This window comes from Pinus tabuliformis, chromosome 2_2, assembly GCF_031772625.1.
Source record: "Pinus tabuliformis cultivar Carrire ecotype Pingquan chromosome 2_2, CPIR1, whole genome shotgun sequence".
NCBI lineage: Eukaryota > Viridiplantae > Streptophyta > Pinopsida > Pinales > Pinaceae > Pinus > Pinus tabuliformis.
The window spans coordinates 532,140,269-532,148,347 of record NC_142300.1 but is presented as its reverse complement, the minus strand read 5'-3'; positions in this window follow the sequence as shown (position 1 = coordinate 532,148,347).

The following is an 8,079-nucleotide window of genomic DNA, read 5'->3' as shown; positions in this document are numbered from 1 at the left end:
CAATGTCAAAGATTGGCAAGTGTTTGAGGATGACACACAGATAAATAGTTTCTTGACCTTGCAGCATGAATTTTCAAGTTTGAACATTGATGTTGATTCTGTGAAGGACACACAGCCACTAAGTGAATAGGACCAAATAGCTATATCACTCAAAACAGCAAATCAAATACTCTGTCCAACAACCTTTGACAAGGAAAATATACAGGAACTTAAACAATTGCATTTTGATGAAATAACTGGTGCAGAGGCTGAAGTCATACAGCTAAAAGACAATTTTCTACCAACAGGTCTGACTCCATTGGAGGACATTTTTTACTCAAATGATGTTCCTAGAAAACCAAAAATGCAACCCCTTAATGCTGCCATTGAAGAATGCAACATTGGAACTACTGAAAAACCCAAGATAATAAAATTGTCTGCCTCTTTACCTCCTGACCAAAAGCCTAAATACATTGACCTCTTTAAAGAGTTCCAAGATGTGTTTGCATGGAGTTATGAGGATTTGAAATCCTATGACACCTCTGTTATTCAACACACTATCCATCTCAAGCCTAATCAAAAGCCATTCAAACAAAAATTGAGAAGAATCAATCCTATGCTTCTCCCTTCAATTGAGAAAGAGGTGCAAAAAATGTTTAAAGCTAGTATCATAGTGCCAATCAGGTTTTCAGACTGGATTTCAAACTTGGTCCCCACAAGAAAGAAAACTGGGGAGATTAGGCTTTGTGTTGATCTAAGGAATTTGAATCAAGTATCCCTTAAAGACAATTATCCCTTACCAAAAATGGATCACATTCTCCAAAGAGTGGTGGGGGCTTCAAGAATTTCGTTACTTGATGGGTTCTCAGGTTTCAATCAGATCTTAGTCCACCCTGATGATCAGGATAAAACATCATTCACAACCCCATGGGGAACTTTCAAGTATGTCAAAATGCCTTTTGGGTTAAAAAATGCAGGAGCTACATTTCAGAGAGCAATGGATATTTCTTTTGCTAAAGAGATTCGTGACTTCCTTGTTATTTACCTAGATGACCTAACACCTTTCTCAAAATCTGACCAAGAACATCTAAAACACTTGAGACAAATATTCATAACATGTAGGAAATATGGAATTTCCTTAAATCCCAAGAAGTCTCTATTTGGTTTGGAAGAAGGTAAGCTATTAGGTCATATTATTTCAAAGGATGGCATTAGAATTGACCCAGACAGAATACATGCCATCTTGCAAATGCCCCATCCAAGAAATATTAAAGAATTACAAGCCTTCCTGGGAAAGATCAACTTTCTAAGGAGATTTATCCCAAACTTAGCATAATTGATTAGATTACTAAACAACATGCTAAAAAAGGATTCAAAAGTAAAGTGGACAGTAGAAGCAAACCAAGCTTTTGAAGGTATTAAATTGGCCCTCACCCAAACCTCAGTCTTAACAAATCCTCAATTTGACAGAGAATTTATCATTTTCTCCTTTTCCTCCCAGCATACCATTGCTGTTGTCCTATTGCAGAAAGATGATCAAGGGAATGAAAAATCCATTTCTTTCTTTAGCAGAGCCCTTAGAGATGCACCTCTGAAATATCAGATCATGGAAAAGCAAGCTTATGCTTTGGTCAAGGCCATCAAAGACTTTAGGATTTACATCCTATACTCCCATGTCATTGCCTATGTACCAAATCCCATTGTAAAAGGCATACTGACTCAAGAAAACTTAGAGGGAAGAAGAGGAAAATGGATTGCTAACATTTTATAATTTGACATTGAAATAAGACCTACAAAACTGATAAAAGGGCAAGGTTTGGATAAATTGATGTCTGAAGCAAACTTCCAAGCCTTGGACATTAACCAACTGGACAATGAACTAGAGCTGGCGACTCCAAAGATCAATGTAGCCTTTGAACAATCCCTGTGGTATTCTGATATCTGTTATATATTGCGAAACCTGTGTACTCCCCCAGGGTTGTCCAGAACCAAATCTAGATTTTTAAAAATGAAAGCTTCAAGATTTTGTGTTATAGATGGCAAGTTACTATGGAAAAATCATGAAGGTATATTGTTGAATTGTTTAACTATGGATGAAATAAGCAATGTTATGAAAGAATTTCATGCAGGTGATTGTGGTGGACATTTGTACTGGAAGTCCACTGTGGATAAGATATTAAGGGCAGGTTACTATTGGCCCACTCTGTTCTCTGATGTTAAAAATTTCACCACTTCATGTCACAAGTGTCACGTGTTTGAGGGAAAAAGAAAGTTACTACCACTTCCCTTAAAGCCTATTGCAACAGAAAGGCCCTTTCAGCAATGGGGCTTGGACTTCATTGGGGAAATTCATCCTTCATCTTCAGGCCAACATAAATGGATTCTAACAGCCACAGATTACTTTACTAAATGGATTGAGGCTGTTCCATGCAGACAAGAAAATGATTCTACTATCATTCAGTTCCTTGAAACTAATATTCTCTCCAGATTTGGTTGTCCTGACAAGATTATAACAGACAATGCTGCTGTTTTCAGATCCAAGAAGATGGTGAACTTTTGTCACAAATTCCATATTACTTTGGGCCATTCTACTGCATACTATCCTCAAGGCAACGATTTAGCTGAATCATCTAACAAAAGTCTTCTCAACATCATTAAAAAGATACTGGAAGAGAATAAGAAAAATTGGCATAAGAAGCTTGTAAATGCCTTGTGGGCAGACAGGCTAACAACCAAGAGATCTATTGGGGTCAGCCCATATGAGTTGGTTTATGGAATGGAAGCCAAATTCCCTTCATCATTAGGGGTCCCTGTCATGAAGCTACTTCAAGAAAGTCAAGCTGAACCAAATGACATGCAAAGAAGAATCAATCAGATTATCTGTTTACAGCAAACCAGAGATCAAGTGTACAGCAGAGTTCAAGTCCTACAAGAGAAACTGAAGAAAGCCTTTGATAGAAGAACCAAGGCTGAAGATTTCTTTATTGATGATAAAGTGCTTAAATGGGATTCAAGAAGAGAAGACAAGGGAAAGCATGGCAAATTTGACTCCCTTTGGAGGGGGCCTTTTGTTATTCAAGCAGTACAAGGAAATAACACCTATTTCTTGAAGAATTTGGATGGCACTAAAGCTGAAGAGGGCCCTGTAAATGGCCGGATGTTAAAGCACTATTTTGATTACTTTCCATGCATATAGCATGGCTCTGCCCTGTACATTATCAGTTGTATATAGTATTTTCTTTCAGCATATAGATAGTTCAGTTTCAGAAGTATTATAAATAAGCAGAAAAGGGCTTTTAATTTCAGAAGTTCCACAATGGTGGAAGATTCCAGTTTTGAAATCCAAAGAGAAAACTTTAAAGTTTGATGAGAAGTCAAGGGCCAAGGCATTCTGACCTGCTGTTCTTGGTCTTTCAAAGTAGAAAAACCATCCCCAAGTGGAGCCACTGTTATCTACCTATACCAATAGGTTTCATTTTTCATGATTGGCAGGGGAAGTGCCAATATGATCTACTTTGGTGATGCAAAGATCTCATATTTTGTGGAAAACACATACCTACAGTTGGTTGATGCTATCCTATTTCTGAATGGGTGATCCAACAGTCTAAGTTGGGTTATGCCATATTTCAATTTTTTGTTGTAGACTAGAGAAAGAAATCTGTCCAAACTATTCAATCTTGGCAGATGAGTAGTTAGGTAGAGAATGAAGGTTCCCAACTGCCTAATATGGGGCATTGGAAGTAATAAGGCTAGCCTTAGATAGAAAATCAAAAGAAAATGGAAAAAGAAAAGAAAAAGAGCAATTGAGGGTTTGCTAGTCTAAGTGCACCCTCCTTGAAGTAATAAAAAATGCTAGGCTATAGAATGGGTAGGTAGATGGGGTTGCAAAAGCATGATTCCTTTCATATCACTGGCCTAAGCAAAGGAAACACATGGTGGCCAGTGCATATCCTCCTATTCAGCAGTTTTGTGGCAACAAAGTGTAGCATGTCTAACTTCCCAATCATTCCCCATCAAACTCCTTGCTAACATCCCACTATTACCTTGGTTCATGAGAGAAATCAAACTCATTTGTTGATCCTTGTTGTATAGAAGAGCCACATTTCTTGTGTAAAAATCTTTTCATTTTGATCTACTCTCCTAACTAAGTTTGTTTCCTAAAAAACTTAGTCTTTGCTTCCTCTTTTCTATATCTCCCATCCAATACTAACTACTAACTCTATTTATACTTAACTCCCTATGTTCCCCTTTCCCTATTACTATATCACTATTGTGTATAAAAACCCAAAATATGTATATATCCCTCCCCTTTGGCATTATAGCCATATGTTCAAATATTGGAAAACCATGCAGAATCAAAGTCTTGTTGTATATGGTTTGTTTAAAGTCGGGGATTAAACTAACTCCTGGTTGGTTTAATAACCTAAACCCTACCCATATCCCCTTACAATCCCTTCACAATGCTTTACCCGCGCTATTTGCAAAAACATTGTTAAAACCCACTTTTGCCGCCTATCCAAAGTTTTTTGTTGCAATGCGCATTTCACAAAAAACAAAAGAAATTATTAAAATAATGCCGCCGGGTCCCGCCGTATTGTCCTATCACCTTTGCACCCCGTCAACCGTCGGATCTGGGCCCTCCCATCCGACGGCTTATATCAATATTGGGCCACCCCCGATGCCCGTACGATAGCACCCGAAATTTGTCAGAGGGTGACGTCAGGGCTCGGCCACGCGTCGCTCCCAAATTGTATCGGGAGGCCGCCTGCCAAAACCGCTCCCATACTATAAGCGGTCTGATGGAACCGCTTACCACTTTTGTTTACCGCCTGCCCACGCCATGCCCACGTCATGCCAAGTCGACCCCGCATCAGCGCCTAGCCCGCCATTGCTCCACTCTGTCTGCCACCTCATCAGTTCCCGTGGACCACTCATAGGCTGCCAAGTCACCTTGCCGTACCTGACCCCACCCAATGATGTCATGCTGACGTCATCCAAAAAACGCGCCAAAGCCCACAATGTCCATATTTGGCCAAAAATCACGGTTTTTTCGCACTTTTCGACAAAAAACCACTGTGCTCCCTGCATGCAATTTCACGACGTTCTCGCCGCCAACCTGCAGAAATTGATTTAAAGATCGTGGGCGCCCTCAACTCACCTGCATTGCCACCATTGCCCGAGTTTACCAGGTATTTATCAAAGTTTCCCCTCCGCGCCTGGTTTTTCCCATAATTCTCTGAGGAAATTAAGAAAAGAAAAAACACTGTAAGTTCAGCAAATCTTCAGGAATCATTGGTCATTCTCCACACTGTAAGCCCAATTTTACTTGCAGAAGTCCCCATTGTGTCCAATCTCCACAAATTTACAGTCTGTTTGCGCATTCGCAAACTAAAACCTCTGCTATGCAAGTCCACCAGGAAAACAACTCTTCAGTCCCAGTATTTGCTCATTAAACCTTTTTCAGGAGCATTTCAACTTGTTTTCACCCTAATTCACCCTGTTTCCTCTGTAAATTGCCCTGCCACTGCAAAAATTCATTACTCTGTATCACTGTGCCCAGAAAAACAAGTTCAAATACAATTCAAAGTACCAATTGACCATGGAGACACCAATGGCATTGAACATTCCACCTTTAAATGCCCCACACAGAGAGCTAGAATGGCAAGCCCTGGCTGACAGAGATTACCAGATGGCAGAAGTACTCTCACTGGACACCAAATATAATATTCATGTACTCAATGAGCTGAAAGCCAAGCACCTCAGTGGAACTGATATTCTAGGGATTTGGGACTCCAATTTGCCGATTTTTAATCTCCCTCAAGTCAATATCCTCCCAGACTTGATACATAGATGCAGTGCCAACTATGACCCATGTCAGAGAGCTGTCCTCAATTCCTCAGGTTCAGTTTTGTTCCATGTCACCCCTGAGGCCATAAATGAAATGCTACACTTTCATACTACAAGGCCATTGACTCCTCTCTCCATGATGGATTTGATAAAGAAAGGAGGCAAGCTGTCTAGTGCCCAAATTGTAAAGATCAATCAATTATTCATTCAATCAGGCTCTGAAACTGTGAGGACTCCTCCCATTGGAAATGTATATCTCAATGAGTTGGGCAAAATGCTTGTGGATATGATCAGCTATGTCCTGGGATATAGAACATCTGAGGATGTTGATGAAACCATTCTGGCCATGATGTCTATCTTCTCCCCTGGAAAGCCTCCTGCTGTTCACTATGATTATGCTACCTACATTGCCAATAAGATTCATGAGCAATTGATGAATCTATAGAGGAAAAGGACATTTAGATACACTTCATACATCTATCGCCTGTTCCTATTTTATCAGCCTGATAGCTTCCCTATTACTCTCAAGAAGCTTGATGCTCAGGGAAACCCAAGGTCTATGGTATTTTGGTCTTCAATCTTTCATCATACATCTTATTCGCCATACAGCTACTGTGAATTCATAGACCTTTTTATCCATCCAGCCATGTCCTTGCTGTTGAGTGCCCCTCCTCCAAGATTGACAGATGATATGCAAAGAATCCTCCAGCTCTCAAAGGCCTACAGCATTGGGGATTGGTACTTTTACCAACACCATACAGTAATCAGAATATATGGTTGTGAGCTAGCCCCATATAGGCTACCACGATATGTCCCTATGAGACTCTTTGCTTTAGAATACTTCAGACAATTTGGAAATGCAGACATGGTCCATTTCCACAGCAACAACAAGAAGGTACAACTCAAAGTCAGGAACCAGCTAGGCCCATTTATTTATAATAAAAGAGAAGAGGCATGGCAAGAAGCAGACAAGATCCTAAAGTGCCTCGAGTTGCAGACCAGTTTCCTCTGGATACCCTATCATCCCAATCATTTCATTAGTCTTAGAAGGGTTAAATATAAGTTGGCTAGCTATGATCATGTCAGGTTGCCTCATATTGAAAAATATGCAAATCTATTAAGATGGAAAGAGGGCACTCTAGAAGAGGCAAGTACTAAAGAGGAAATAGCACTAAAAGAAGCCAAGAAACTTGAAAAGGAAGTTGACTTGGAACATTGTGGGCATGTTTTTTCTCTTCCTCATATTCAACTTAGAGCAGCTGCCTCATCTTCTACAGCTCCCCACCAAGTAGCTCGAACTATTCCTCAAGCAGCTAGCACAGAAAAGGGAAAAGAGATGGAGCAGGATCAGCCACTCCCAATAGTAGAATAGCAGAAAGAGCAGCCTAAACAGCAAGAAGAAATGGCTGAGGCCCCAATCTCTACAGAGCAAGAGGCTCAAGAAAGTGTGCCTCCAAGGCAGGAAACAGTAGTGGATGCCTCGGTGCTCCAAACTCCATTAAATGAAGAGAGAACCAGGAAGAGGGATAGAGAGCAGGAAACTCCCCTCACTACATCAACAAGTCAACAAGGGGAGAAAAGGAAAAGATTAAATCCTCTTTCTGAAGAAGAAATTCCTATTGGACCATCCATGGGTATGGGCCCCCCTAGTATAGAAGCATCTGCCAGTTCCTTCCAACAAAAACAAGAAAGAACACTTGGAGGAGAGGTCAGCTCCTCAAGCTAGCAAAGAAGGGCAGAATCCAGCATAAAGCAGCAGTTCATTGACATTAAGAAGAGGAATGAGCCAGTTAGACTCCAGCTGTACAATCATTTACTCAAAATGGCTCCCACAAACCAGCAGAGGCTTATGTTAGCATATGACATAACAGAGGGGAAGATGACTATGAGTCATTTCATGCCTACTATGCTGCAGCCACAGTCAGCTGCAGATTACATAAGAACCAACTTGGAGGTATTTGCAAAAGACATCCACCAAATGGACCAGATAGAGCTTCACAAGCAAACGGGTGAGATGGTCTATTCCACTCTTGCAGACAAAACCTTCCTTGCACACAAATTGCAAAATAGTCTCCATAATACCACTGCCCAATTGGAATTGGAGAAAGCGTCCTCTCAAGCCAAAGACAACAGGATTAGGTCTTTGGAAGGTATCATTATAGAGCTTGGGCATGACCCAAGCGATCCCAAAGCTGTGCAGGTAGCCTTGAAATAGAAAGAGGGAGGCCAGACATCTCAGCCCCCTCAGCCAGT